The sequence below is a fragment of the Gossypium arboreum genome, chromosome 11 (genome assembly GCF_025698485.1).
Source record: "Gossypium arboreum isolate Shixiya-1 chromosome 11, ASM2569848v2, whole genome shotgun sequence".
NCBI lineage: Eukaryota > Viridiplantae > Streptophyta > Magnoliopsida > Malvales > Malvaceae > Gossypium > Gossypium arboreum.
The window spans coordinates 71573237-71589487 of record NC_069080.1 but is presented as its reverse complement, the minus strand read 5'-3'; the positions used below and the strand labels follow the sequence as shown (position 1 = coordinate 71589487).

General features: G+C 35.5%; 1 protein-coding gene across 2 annotated transcripts in view; it reads right to left on the bottom strand.

Annotated features, from left to right (window-relative positions):
• The window catches only part of LOC108453690 (probable ATP synthase 24 kDa subunit, mitochondrial), a 76393-nt gene extending 69087 nt beyond the window's left edge, over positions 1–7306 (bottom strand). The window contains exon 1 of one of the 2 annotated variants that reach the window (XM_053021958.1): positions 7296–7306. The gene's annotated coding sequence lies outside the window, so the exon portion shown is untranslated. Of the gene's footprint in view, positions 1–1382; positions 1394–7295 lie in introns of those variants that run through there. The other variant, XM_053021957.1, reaches the window with a different exon arrangement.
• Positions 7307–16251: the final 8945 nt, after the last annotated feature.

The following is a 16251-nucleotide window of genomic DNA, read 5'->3' as shown; positions in this document are numbered from 1 at the left end:
AAACCTAACACGTCCCTGTTACCTTGCACGAATGCTAAGAAACCCTTAATAAATAAGGATCAGTAAAATGCATATTTACTAAGTAAAGGATTCTGAAAGGATCTAACGTGGTTTCCAAACTCATGAAAGATCAAGTTGCCATGGAATATTTCTCGAATATTATTCATGTTGATAATAAGTTGAGTTTAATTAAAGTAATGGTCCTAGTTTATTTATGTTATAATTGTTGCAAATTGTGTTTAATTTTGCTAAAATTTATTTCATCCATATAGTTTGCATACTTAGGTTAATTTGCATTAGGGATCATTACATTTAGTCTAATATATTTTAATCATCACTTCTCAATTAAATTGTGTTTTTATTTACCAAATTGTTAATATAATTTTACAAATTAAATGACTTAGCACAAATACAATCCTCGTGGAGAAAATAACTCGATACTTACTTATTACTTGATAACGACTGTGTACACTTGCAAAAACCCTAGCATTACAGTTATTATAATGAATTATGATTAATGTTATGGAAAAACCAAGTTAAGTACGCTAAGGTAATTTAAAATAGTAAGGATGTGTGCAGAATGAATATTGACCAATATTGGAAAATGCTAAGGCAAAGCAAGAGTGACAATGCAATGGCAATTATGAGAATAATTACGTGAATAATCTGTGAGCGAATAAGTAAATAACTAAGAATGCAATGGCAAAGATACTATAGTAAAGGATAGAAGGTCTACGATGTAGATTAGGAAGGTTGGGATTACTAAGAATCTGCCCTTACTTTTAGTATTGCCTCATCAAAATTGTACTTAATCTACTTATTAGAAGAGACTTAAAGTGACGTACTACTTTCGAGAGCTAGATCTCAAGTTACTTGGCCTACGTTTATAGGCCTTAGCAAGGTACCTTGCACTATTTTGTCTTCAATCTATACAAACGTTATTCTATCCCTAGAGTCTGCTACAAGTATTTTGTGACAGCCCAAAATTGACCCTAGTCGGGAAGTGGTTTCGGGACCGCTAAACCGAGTCACCAAAATGTTGGAACTTAATATTTATTGTCTAAAATATGTAATTATGAATGTGTGAAAATTTCAAGCTTTGATTTAGTCGATTGCATGTGAATTTAGTTAGTAGGACTTGTGTGACACTTTTGAAATGTGATAGGCTAATCTATAAGGACCTAATAGTGCATGTAATCAAAGGGGGACTTGCATGTCAAATTTCCCCTAATTGGTAGTGGCCGCCATGACAAGGATTATGGGCAAAACATGTCATAAAACATGTTGTGACAATGGTGTATGTAAGAAAAAAATAAAATAATGAGCATGGGAATTGAATAATGAAAGGGAAGAAAAAAAAAAAAGAGAATGGTGTGAGTGTCCCCCCCCCTTTGCCGTGAGTTGAAGAAAAGAGAAAAAAAAATTTGTTCATCCTTTTTTCATTTCTTTGAGCCGAAAATCCTAAGGAAGAAGGAAGGAGTTCTTGCTTCATGCTTGGTTTGGAAGAGGATTAGGAGGAGGTTTGGCCATACTTGTGTCTAGATTAAGGTATGTTTGAGATTGTGCCATGAGATTCATGCATGATTTTAGTTGCTAGCTTGAGTTCTAATTAGCCCATAGTTCAAATCTTTGCTATGTCATGGGGATGATATTCGGCCAAGGTGGATTTTGTGTTAATGCCATTGCATGCTAAATATGAAGCTTAATAATGATACATGTGATGGTGGATTGATGACTCTTGGATTTTCTTTTTAGCATTTTTGAGTGAGACATTAAGTTCTTTGTTTAACCATGACCAAAATTGAAATGGTATGGTGTTGTGAAGTATTCGGCCATGGTATATCCATAAGAATGCTTTATGCTTATTGCATGGTAGGTAAGATTTGTGTTTTGGATATATGTTTATATTTGGTTATAATCAACTTGAGATTTGGCCCTTGCACCTATATGTAAATATGTTTGCACATGATGTATTGGTATGACATATATACTATCTCAAGGTATATATTTACTTATGATGATGTTTCGGTTATGAAGTAAATGATAGATGTGTATTGAGCTACAATATGTAATGCATTAGTTAGTAAAATGTATGCCATTCATGTGTGGTATTAAACATGTAATTGGCCTCAACATCAACATGCATATTCGGCCACATGAATGAGTACATAGGTTGATGTGTTGTTCGGCCATAAGTAAGCATGTTGAAGGCTTTATCTTGACTTAGAAAATTCGGCTAAGGAGAGTACTAACTAATGTGTTGAGTTTGATTCATGATATCCGTACATATGTGACTTTAATGTCTAATGAATATATGTGGGCTAAGTACCTTGAATTCCTCTTTTCGATGCTCAAATGATTAAACCAATTTATTTGTTAAATTAAGCTCAAGAGCAAAGGGGAACTAAATCCGATAAAGGGAAGGAAAAAGTGGTCGAATAGCCATCGGAATTGTTCGACAACATCCGAGGTAAGTTCTTGAGTAATAGAGATTAAATTATGATTTGATTAGATCATGTTTTAAGCAAATCAAAACCATGCTCCTTGTGTGTGGATATTGAGCCGAAATTGCAAGAGTGATAAGTGTCTTGTGTTTGAGTTTTGCTAATGAAAATGAAATACAAATGTGTCATGATTTAGTGTTAAATGTGCATGATGATTCGAATGATGTCCGGGCTAAGTCCCGAAGGCTTTGTGCTGAGTGACCATATCCGGACTAAGATCCGAAGGCATTTGTGCGAGTTCCCAAATCCGGACTAAGATCCGAAGGCATTTGTGCGAGTTCCCAAATCCGGGTTAAGTCCGAAGGCATTTGTGCGAGCTATTATAACCGGCTATGTCCCGAAGGCTTTTGAGCGAAGTCGCTATATCCGGATAAGATCCGAAGGTACGTGATTCGGGAATGAACGATCTTGCTGTAAAAATCCCGTTAATACGTTTGAAAAAAATTCCAGCAATGAGGTATGTTCGTATGTGCATTGGAATAGTTGAGTTCCTTGAATAATATTCGCTCGGTTGAGTAATGAGTTTCCGGTATTTGGCTAAGATGATCCCTTATGTATGAACATAGGGGTTGGAATGTAAAGTAGAAATGATTTGAATGTATGAATACGCGGAATTATCCGTTTAATTATGTGAATGCTATACTTCAGTTGTGTTTAAATTCCTGCTCAAAACTTACTAAGCATAAATTGCTTACTCCGTTTCTTTGTTCTCTGTTTTATAGATTTTGGCTCGTCAGCTATCGGACTCGGGATTTTGAAGTCGAAGTCGCCCACACTATCAAAGCCTCCTTTTTGGTACAATTTTGGTTGAGCTTTGAAATGGCATGTATAGGACTACCCTTTGTTGTTTTTCAAGTACTTTTTGTGATGTATGTGTGTACGGCCATGCGAAAATGGCTCGTAAAAGTGGAGTATGGCATTAGACCATTTGTGTTTATGTATGTATATATGGTTTCATGATGTGACTATGGACTGGAATGGAAGTGTTGGGCAATGATCAGCCCTTGGAATGGCTAAATATGATCATATGTGGACCTATGTATGACAAAACTCTAGTTGGTCCATGGAAACCACGAAATAGGTAAAGTTTACCTTGAAAACAGATGCTGACAGCAGCAGTGGTGTGGATGTGAAAAATCACTAAAAATAGAAGGAATGGAATTAAATAGTGAAAAAATTATGTAAATGAACCTTGATGAATCTACTTTCATATGAAAGAAACGAAACGGTCATATGAGTTTTATGTTAAGAGATATTTAGGTTTTCGTGAAACAGGGCCAGAATGGTTTCTGGATTCCCTGTTTCGACTTTGGAAATTCATTGTAAATTAACCAGAGATAATTAGGACTCATGCTATATATGTATAGATTTCACCTTGAGTCTAGTTTCTATAGAAACAAACGTCATCAGTATTGAAGCCCTGTACAGGGAGATATCCAATTCGTAATGTGTGAAGGTCAGTGTAGTCAAACCCTGGATTATGGGAGACTTTAACTAATAAACTGTACTAATTGGCCTGACCAAAAATTCTAGAAAAAAATATGTAGATGGATATATGAGTTTAGTTTTAGGGAAAAATTACAAAACTGATTTTCAAGCTTTGAAACTCAAGATATGATTTTTAAGGCAACAGTGATGCAGTAACCAGCTTGTCTGGAAATTTTTTTTATGGACTGTGAAAATAATTAAGTCTGTGTGCACCCTGTGTTCGACTTCGGTAACGGACTCGGGTACGGGGTGTTACATATTTGGTCGAATACCCGCTTGTATCATTAAATTTTAGTCCAACTAATCCAACATTTTCAGAATTAGATTTAGTTTATGGGTATATTGTACATTCATCTATGTCTAGAAAATGTACGCATACAATTTGGAAATAAAAACAATTGAATGAAACCATAGATTAAATCGAATATATGCTTGAACTATTAATGAAAGTAAAAGTTTTCATCATGTAATCCCAACCCTATGAGATTTAGATCATGGGTTGGCAATTAAAATTCACGTTCAAAATAACACCCAACATTGTTTCGATCAATTCAATTCACGGGAGAACATATTAAGAAATAATGGAAGAAATTAGGAAAATGGCTTCTGCCAAGTTAATCCTAAATTCAACAGCACAGTGTCCTGTGGTGGCTGAGAGAGACTGCTTTCGGTCTTCTCTTCCTGTCTCTACTCAGCCACTACCCTCTATTGTTGCCTCTAGATCTCCACACCTTTAAGGTTTCCTCCTTTAGCTTTTTATAAGCTTTTCTTCCTAGGGTAACTCCAACAACCCACGATATTTTCTCCTCTTTTCTAGGTAGATTTTTCTGGTACAAGTAGAATTTGGCTAAAACTAGTCTACGATGTGTGTTGACTCAGTCATATACCTGAAATTGCCATAGCATACAAGGCGGAAAACTGTTCAACTTTTTTCCCCAACAAACCTTCATTCCTTGATTTCTTTCTCCATATCTTGCACCTACCAAACCACCAAACACAACCCTTCCACATGTAATTAAAGGTATCTAACATGTAAACATAATCCGAGCTCCTAATGCAATGATAGAAATTGTAACACCCCAAACTCGGCCTAGACGTTGTGGCCGAATTTGGTGCGTCACATCAAACCATTTTTCAAATTTGATCTTTCCGGTGAAAATCCATTACTGAATCTAAATTCCTTTATTATTATTAAACTAAAGTTCTCATCAAACGTTTACCAATTTGTTTGCCTTTGGTATATTACCTTATTTAAAATCGCGGAAGCATTTTGAAAACTTTGTTGTTGAAAGCTCGTGTTCCTTAGAAAAATCATGCCATTTTGAAATCTTGAGTTTTCATAGACTAGCAGTTTAGTATAAGAAATCACAATCCAAATTAAAACTTAAAACCCACCAATGGCCTTATTACATAAATTAAAAACCCAAAACGAAATCTAATTGCAATTAAAAGAAACAAAAATAGTAGTGTGGCCATCTCCGAGCCCCTCGCAGCTCCAAACCATCTAAGCTTAGGGATTACCTGCACAGTTAGAAATGGGGTGCGTTTACGAAAGCTCAGTGTGAAATCCCCTACTATAAAAAGGAACAGTGAGTCATATAAAAAAATTAAAAGTCTGGCCCCAGCCTACGTACAATTTCAGTACCAATTGGGCCTTAGCCCAATATAACAGACGGTACCAGATAGGCCTTAGCCCATTACAGAATAAGAAACATTATCAGAAATAGAATCAGAATGAGAATCAGAATTAGAATCAGAATCAGAATTAGAATCAAAATTAGGTGACAGAATCAGAATCAGAATGTGTATGCAATAAGTTTTACCTTTACACCCAATACAGACTTCAGAATGAAGCCCATAGGCCCATAACAGAGACAGAACAGATATTTCATGTAATACCAATGAATGTATGGAAGCCCATTTGGGGAGACTACTCAACCCACCATCCGCTACTCTCCACCCGTACCAACCAAGCTCTCCATGTGGGGAATAACTCAACCCACCCAACCAAACTCTCCACTGGCAGTATAGTTGCTTTATCATATAACTGGAGGCTTAGCCTCTTTTAATAACTAGGGCAAAGCCCTTTTTGATAAACTGGGGCAAAGCCCTTTTCGGTAAACTAGGGCAAAGCCCTTTTAGCACTTCCTCCATTTATAAAACCCAACCCATGCATAACATGAGTATATCATGTGCATCTCATAACATATCATGTGCATATCACGTCATATCATGTATATCAAAATCTCATGCATCATATTCATAATTATCAACATATTGGGCCTAAGCCCTAATTCAGTCTCGACATATACTGGGCCGAAGCCTTTCGTTTAACGGTTATTGGGCCGAAGCCTTTACTGTAAACTGTATGGCCCATATTTGAATCAAACAATCACAGTCAAGTCATTCATATCACCAACATATATTCACAATCAAAACTATCAACCATACAGTCCAAGTCAATCATTTGCCCACAAGGGCAAAACAGTCATTTAACACCTTAGGGGCAAAATGGTAATTTTACCCCACAAGGGTATCTCGGTAATTTTACCCTACAGGGGTATTTCGGTATTTCTACCCTATAAGGGTATTTCAGTAATTCTACCCTACAGGGGTATTTCGGTAATTCTACCCTACAGGGGTATTTCGGTAATTCTACCCTACAAGGGTATTTTGGTAATTCTACCTTACAGGGGTATTTCAGTAATTCTACCCTACAAGGGTATTTCGGTAATTCTACCCTACAAGGGTATTTTGGTAATTTTACAAACTAAGGGTACTTTGATAATTTTACAAACCAAGGGTATTTCAATAATTTTGTAAACTAAAGTATTCTAAATAGGGATAACAATACGAATGGCCCTAAAGCCCATTCTCGGCCCAAATGGGCCCACACACTCGTGTGGCCCTTTTAGCCCAAATCTAGCCACATATATGAGATTCACCTAGCCTAGTCCAATATTTACTATGCAGTCAAACAACTTATCCTATTGGCCCGTAGGCCCATTGGGCCCACATGGCACCTTTCGGTCCGAAGTAGCCTTCCTACAGCTAGAGTAGTGAGAAATACGCACCTGATAGGAGACTGGAGTTAATCCGCGCTCCGAGCACTCTTAGCCGACGCCCAACCCAAACAAGCATGCCATAAAGCGAAAGGGATCAGCCAAGAAAGGTACATTTACTCTCCTCATGGTTCTCTCTATTTAAAACCAGCTTCGCATCCACTCTTATGTTAGCTTCCCTAGCTTCCCGATGTGGGATCCCTCCAACATCAGAGTTTAAATTCAACACCAACTCTTGCCGCCCCCTGTTAGCAAAATAAATGCTCTTTGATTACCATGAGTTTTGAACCCTGGACCTCCTTGCCAACTCTATGACGCCACCTTGCCACTTTACCACAGGCTCTTTTGTGTCATATTTTATCCCCAATTTATTATAAAGTCTAGAGGCCAAAGTCCAGGTTCCCTTAAAAAAAACCAAAATAAATTGCAAGAGCCAAGGCTTGAACCCAGGCTCCCATACAACCTTAATTACGCCACAACCACTGGACCACATGCTTCCTTGTGTCATTTATTTAACACAATAATTTAAAAGGCCCTCATCCAAGCATCCAGGTTTTGCCACTTAATACCAAAATTTTTGCTAAAGCCCAAGTTTGAACCCAAGATTTCTCCAACACTTCTCAAAGCCATTAACCACTAAAGCAAACATTTAATTGTGTCATTTCATTGTAAAATTAAACGCCTATATACAACCTCCTTACGGACCCACACTCAAGGCCCAATACTTCTAGGCCTAAATTCAGGGTGTTACAGAAATGCTAATAAAATGTCAAAAAATGCCACTAAATTTACCCAAGTACAAGCAATTAGCTAGGTGTAAGGGCATAAAATATAACTCTTTTCAAGAGTTATCACACCCTCAAACCTGAGTTACTACTTCATAAGTGCATGTATGTAATAGTATTGCAAGTGCATGTACCCATCTTGTACTATCAATCGATTTGAAGGCCAATATATACATCAGTTCTTAGCCATCTTTTCTCTATAAAAACTTGTTTGAATTTGAAAGGTTCAGTTTAACAAAGGTAGTGCAGAAAATTGCTCCCTAAAACAAAATTTCCTAAGTTCCATGTATGTTCTGGCCATAGCAAATATCTCCCAATTTACTTAGTTCATTTGTTACTTAAACTCAAGTTACTCTTGCTCTAAGCATACTTGAAATGTACAAACCATTTATATTTGTGTTTGTTGTTTTTTCCTTCTTTTTTTTTTGTTTTACTTATTAGTATATTGAGGGATTTAGCATATCACAAAATTCTTTGACTTGATAATCACAATGGAACATACACAGGATTACCTAGTACTCAATCATGTCACGATTTAAATAAAAATCACTCTTGAAGCTTAGAATTTTAACTTAGAAGATGGATGGAGCAGACAACTACATCCTTAGCTACTTAGCCCGTTACTACAGCGGAGAGCCCCTAATTTATTTAATTTCTATTACACACTCTTACTTAAACTTACCTTTCTAACCAACAACACAATGGAGCAAACAAAGTGGTGCTGACATACTAGGCAACTCTAAGCATTGGAGTTCCTACTGTCCTTTATTTAATAGTGCCAAGGCAATATGACTGAATTTGGCTTCAGAAGTCCCTAAGTTCATTAGAAATTAATTTTCAAGCACCTACCCCTAAGCTAAATTCACCAAGTCCACTGTCACATGTTCTAGGTGTATTAAAGAATCGAAGCTCATTATCGAACATCATAAGTACAAATTGTGCTCTTCATAGGCAAACAGTATGTAATAGTCACATTACCATGGAAAAATAGATTTAATTGTACTAAAATGATTATACTAACATGATCATACATACTAAATATAAAATGCAGCCTAAATGCACATGATCGCGAGGTTTCATGATACGTTTTAAATATTTATAATTACTCGTTCTTGAACTAACTATTATCGTAACGTAGGCAAGTATACCTATCGAACAGTAGTATAGTTTTAGCAAGACCGGATTGTCAAACCCAAAGGAACTTAAAGTACTAGTAATGACTGTCTTTTTATTATCTAGCCTAAGAATAAAGAGGTTTTGTAACACCCTTTACTCGTGTTCGACGCTGGAACAGGGTACGAGGCATTACTAGACTTAATCACTAAACATTGTATAAAAACTGATTCATAATTTCACTCTAATTTAAAAGTTTTTCAAACACATTCAAGCTATCCCTTAAAAAGAGCTTACAAGGCCCATATCATGCTTTAATTCAACCACACACATAGGCAAGCATGCACATTCATAAATTGCATCATTTAATTAATAACATAATCAAGACTATCTACATTAAAGGACTTTTTTATTGTCAATTTTGATCTTTCACACTTCAATTGTATTCATCACTTTCCCATAACAATCTTTCCAATTTCCAATCACATATCGAGCATATTGCTCATAAGTTACACACGTATATACTTACACTTATCATCACAAAGTCATACACAATTTCATTTAATCAATTTCCCAGTTGAACGCTTTGGAATAATAACAGATACGTGATTGTATCGCACACAGCCCATGTAACACCCCGAACCCGAGACCGTCGCCGGAGTCGAACACGAGGTGTTAACAGGCTTCAAACCACTTATTGAGAATTTCCCAGACAAGCTGCCAATCTGTGTACTAGTCGCTTCAAAAATCATAACTTGATTTTTACAACTCAAAAATCAGTTTCGTAATTTTTCCCTGAAACTAGACTCATATGTCCATATACAGATTTTTTTCTAGAATTTTTGGTCGAGCCAATTAGTACAGTTTATTAGTTAAAGTCTCCCATGTTACAGGGGTCGACTACACTGACCTTCGTGCGTTACAACTCGAATAACTCCCTGTGCACGGCTTCAATACTGATGCCGTTTGTTTCTATAGAAACTAGACTCAAAGAGGAATTTATAAATATATGGTATGACTCCTAATTATCTCTGGTTAATTTATAATGAATTTTCAAAGTCGGAACAGGGAATCCAGAAACCGTTCTGGCCCTGTTTCACGAGAACTTTAATATCTCTTAACATATAACTCATATGACCGTTTCGTTTCTTCCATATGAAAGTAGATTCATAAAGTTAATTTACATAATTTATTCACTATTTAATACCATTCCTAATATTTTTAGTGATTTTTCACATCCACATCACTGCTGCTGTCAGCATCTGCCTTTAAGGTAGGCTTTACCTATTTCATGATTTCCATGATTCAATTGGCCCTTTTTACATACATAGCACAAAGTGTGATCATGATTAACCATTCCAATGGCTAATCGTTTCAAAACAATTCCATACCTCATAATGATCAACATACAAACGATTATGGTACTATGCTAAAAACGTATATAAGCCATTTTCGCATGGCCATCCAAGTTTACACAAAACCGAAAGGTACATGACCTTCAACAAAAGGGTAGTCCTATACATGCCATTTCAAAGTTCAACCAAAATTGTACCAAAATGGGGGCTTTGATAGTGTGGGAGACTTCGACTTCCAAAAATCCCGAGTCCGATAGCTGACGAGCCAAAATCTATAAACAAAGAAACAGAGAAAACGGAGTAAGCAATTTATGCTTAGTAAGTTTGAGCAAGAAATTCCAGCACAACAAAAGCATAGCATTCGCACAAATTCTCAATATCCTACTCATTTCACATTCCAACCCCTATGTTCATACATAAGGGATCATCTTAACCAAATACCGGAAACTCATTACTCGACTGAGCGAATATTATTCGAAGGGAATCAACTAATTCAAGCACATACGAACATACCTCATTGCTGGAATTTTTCAAGCGTATTAACTGAAAATTTTACAGCAAGATCGCTCATTCTCGAATCACGTACCTTCGGAATTTAACCGGATATAACGACTCGCTCAAATGCCTTCGGGACGAAGCCGGTTATAGTGACTTGCACGAATGCCTTGGGACTTAACCGGGTTTAGTAACTTGCACAAATGCCTTCGGGCTTAGCCCGGATTTATTAACTCGCACGAATGCCTTCGGATCCTAGTCCGGATATAGTCACTTAGCACAAAGCCTTCGGGACTTAGCCCGGACATCATTCGAATAACCGAGCACAATTATCAATCAATTATGACACATTCGTATTTCATTTTCAATAGCAAAACTCAAACACAAGGCACTTTTCACACTTGCAATTTCGGCTCAATAGCCACACACAAAGAGCATGATTTTAATTTGCTTTAAACATGATCTAATCAATTCAGAATTTAAGCTCTATTACTCAAGAACTTACCTAGGATGTCGTCGAACGATTTCAATGGCTATTCGACCACTTTTTCCTTCCTTTTTGTCGGATCTAGTTCCCCTTTGCTCTTGAGCTTAATTTAACAAATAAATCGATTTAATCATTTGAGTATCGAAAGAGGAATTCAAGGTACTTAGTCAATATATATACTCATTAGGCATCAAAGTCGCATATGTACGAAATCATGAATCGAACTCAACACATTAGTTAATATTCCTCTTAGCTGAATTTTCTAAGCCAAGAATAGGCATCAATATGCTTGCCTCTAACCGAATGCATGCACACCAATTTCCCCTCATGTGGCCGAATATGCATGTCCATGTTGAGGCCAATTATACACTTAATACCACACAAAAACAACATACATTTTACTAACTAACGCATTACATATCGTAGCTCAACACACATCTCTCATTTACTTCATAACCGAAACATCATCACAAGCAAATATACACCTTGAAATAGTATATATGTCATACCAATACATCATGTACAAACATATATACATATATATATGCTAGAGCCGAATCTCAAGTTGATTGTAACTAATCATGAACAAAATTTCAAAACACAAATCTTACTTTCCATGCAATGAGCATAAATCACACTTTTGGATGTACCATGGCGAATACATCACAACACCATAATTTTGGTCATGATTAAACAAAGAACTTGATGTCTTACTCAAAAATACTAAAAAGAAAGTCCAAGAGCCATCAATCCACCATCACATATACCATTAGCAAGCTTCATATTTAACATGCAATGGCATTAACACAAAATCCACCTTGGCCAAATACCATCCCCATGATATAACAAAGGTTTGAACCATGGGCTAACAAGAGCATCAAGCTATCCACTAAAAACATGCATGAATCTCATGGCACAACCTCAAACATACCTTAATCTTGATGCAAGTATAACCAAACCTCTTCCAAACCAAGCATGAAGCAAAATTCCTCCCTTCCCCTCTAGTATTTTCGGTCAAGAGAGAATGAAAAATGGATGAACAATTTTTTTTTTCTTTTCTCTTCCTCAATACACGGCAATGGGGGGGGTTCACTCATACACACATTTTTTTTTCTTTCTTTATTACCCATACTTATTTGTTTATTGTTTCTCCCTAATGCACCAACAAAACATGTTTCATGACATGTTTAGCCCATACTCCTTGTCATGGCCGCCACCTCCTATAAAAGAGGGATATTTGACATGCAAGGCCATTGTTTTGCATGCATGCTTTAATTAGTCATCACACATTCCCCCATCATACTTTCAAAGTTCTCTACTAGGTCCTTTCTAGTGAAATTCACATTTATAACTCTAAATTAAAGCATCAAAAATGTCACACATGAGTTAACACATATTATAGGCATCAAAATAAATATCAAATTATTTTTATGCTTCGGTTTTGTGGTCCCGAAACCACATTCCGACTAGGGTCGTTTTAAGGCTGTCACAGCCCACCTTTAAAATCGAAGCTCGCTTGTACACATAGTGGCCTTCACTTAGCACCACTCATGTGACCTAGATCGATTGTACACATAATTTTGGCTCTCTTGTACACATGGTGAACACTTGGTACCACCCATGTGACCTAGCTAGTTTATCTCGTAGCTCTCTTGTCTACATGGTGTCTTTCAGCTGAAACCACGCATGCGACCTAGCTACATATATCCCGTAGCTCTCTTGTCTACATGGTGTACACATAGTATCACCCATGCAGCCTAGCTACATTATAATTTCTCATAGCTCTCTTGTACACATGATGTGCACTCAGCACTATACATATGACCTAGCTACATACCATCTGTATCATCCAATCTTTTCGAAGATTCAACCGGGATTTCTCTCTCTTTCTAATACTTGATTCCATACTTCCAATAGTCAATTATGATTCACAAATTAGCTACAATACATAAAATATGCTGACATACAAAAACATAATAAAGATAATGTATTATTTACATACAAACTTACATACTTTCTCATTTCCATGTTGAATTAGAATTGAACATTTAAATCATCATAATTATACTTACTTTCAACAAGTCGGAAATCATAGTAAATATACCAATTTTACATTGAAACATGCATAAAATTAATGCTTATTATACAAATGAACTTACCTCAATACTAAAACGGCCATTTTACCAACTTTCCCGATTTTCAATTTTTCTCCCATTCTAGATTCAAATCTCATTTTCTGGGATCCAAAACATCATATTTTACTTATTTAATTAATTTACTATTCAAAACAGTCCTTAACTCAAACTTTGGAAAAATTACAATTTTGCCCCTAAACTTTTGCATATTTACACTTTTGCCCCTAGGCTCAGGAATTAAACTTCATCCCTTATTATTATGTTTTATGACATGCTGATCATTTTTCCCTTCTATGACAACATCAAATTCTCACTCTAACACATAGTTATGAACAATAACAACTTTTACCGATTAAGCCGTTTTACTCATTTTTGCTTAAAACCGCTTAGCAAAAGTTGTTTAACATAATTTCAGCCTTCATATTCTACCATAAAAAATTAAAATAAACACATTTCACCTATGGATATTTTTCCAAATATGAACCCTAGCTTAAATTATTGCTAGAATAAGCTCAATCAAGTTACCGGGATTCCAAAATCGTAAAGAACTTGAAAAACGGGGCTAGAACGGACTTACTATTGAGCTTGGAAAGCTTGAAAACCCTAGCCATGTCTTCCCCCATGCTAATTTCGGCCTCTATGAAAAAAATGAGTCAATTTTGGCTTTATTTTCCTTTTTTATTTCTTTTAATTACCAAATGAGTAAAATGCCCTTAAGGCCTTTCTTTAAAATTTTGTCCTATTCATTCCCATTTTTGTCCAAACGAAATATAATGGTCTAATTACCATTTAAGGACCTCCTCTTTAAACCCCCATTTCAATCAAGTACTTATGAATTAGAACACATATTTTGCAACTTTTGCAATTTAGTCCTAAAAGTCCAATTAAGCACTTTATCAGTAAAATACTTAACGATATTTTTACACAATATTTTAATCAATAAATAAACCTTAAAACTTAATCATAATAAATTTTCCGACTTTGAATTCGTGGTTCCAAAACCATCATTCTGTTTAGGCCCTAAATCGGGCTGTTACAGCAACTTCTGCAAATAAGCCCTAATAGGAAAATTAAACATGCAATCTATAAAATTTCTTATCAATACTCTAACACATTCATCTAATCATTCGGTAAATCATAAAAATTAATTGAAATAAACTTTTCTGTCTTAGATTTGTGGTTTTGCAACCACTATTCCATTTAGGCCCTATTTCGAGATGTTACATTTCTCCCCCCTTTAGGGATTTTCGTCCCCGAAAATCTTACCGATAAAAAGATTCAATATCTTTTCTCAAAATTTCTTAAACATCTCCAAACAAATTTTCTTCAAAGCAGTACTTTCAAAATCAACCCACTATCAAGTTGAAATCCAATATAACTAAGTTTCAACTCGGTATGACCTATATATTAATCGAAAACTATTTCCAATTCTCACATTTGCTTTCACTTTTTTTTAACCAAAAACTCTGCATTCAGCTATTAATACAACTCAATCATTATTCTTCTGTCTAATTCTATCATTACTAAATCCACATCATCTCATTCACAATCAAAATTTATTTTTTTAAAAAATCCAGCAATTATATACTTTAAGCATCATACCTGGATGAGTTAATTAACTAAGTCTAATCTTTCTTTAACTGTAACATTTCAGAATTCAAAAAATCTTCATATTAACCTGACATCTTTTCTCAGAATCGAGTTCATTTATTAAACCATTCTCAAATGCTATCACATTGTCAATTAATCTTATTGGAAGGGGGTGAGGCTGTAACACTTCTAACTTGCCTATTATATATTCGTGCATATAACTTAACACTCATTAATATATATATAATTTGCTTCAAATAACTTAACATGCATATTCATTTTACATAACCCTCCTATCATCTTATACAAACAAATACATTTATACATGCGTTCATAATTCTCAAATAGAACTACTCATAACATTCATTTAATTTCACAAGTTACACTCATAGCATCACACAATTGCCAATCAACATGTACACTTATCATAATATAAACTTTCCCTTCATCTCATCTTTCATATTCCAAGAGAAATTCTTATTCACGACTCATTCATTATCACATAAACATCATGAACTAGTACTCTTACCTTTTACGAGTCTCATTTCATCTTAATATTATCACAGTTATATAATTCACTTTAGACAGACTTACACACATATTCATATTTTAAAACAAATGCACTCAAACATACATTCCACAAATGCACTCAAACATACATTCCACAATTTGAGTAAATCTATTTATCACATTCACTTAGTCAAATAAGTTAGACACATAATATCATGTCAATGTCAAACGAACATGGATGAGTTTATAATGAGGTAAACTTTCGTTTCTTTTCACTTTTTTATATTTCTCCACTTATGTCTATTTCATTTTACACTTGATCTCACACATATCATCACAAGTCACCAAGATCAATTTAAGTACACCAATATGTCCACCAAATTATACGAGCTTACTTAACACCTTTTTACACTGTCGATGGTAGCTTGGTTGGAAAACACTTCTGTCTCAACAGAACTATTTCATCGGGATCGGGAGGCATCACACTATCACATGTAGTAATATGGCATGTATAGCTTAACTCTTACACATACTAGGTAAGTCTGAGAACCAACTAAACCATAGCTCTGAAACCACTAAATGTAACACCCCTTACCCGTGTTCGACGCTGGAACAGGGTACGAGGCATTACTGGACTTAATCACTAATCATCGTATAAAAACTGATTCATAATTTCACTCTAATTTAAAAATTTTTAAACACATTCAAGCTGTCCCTTAAAAAGAGC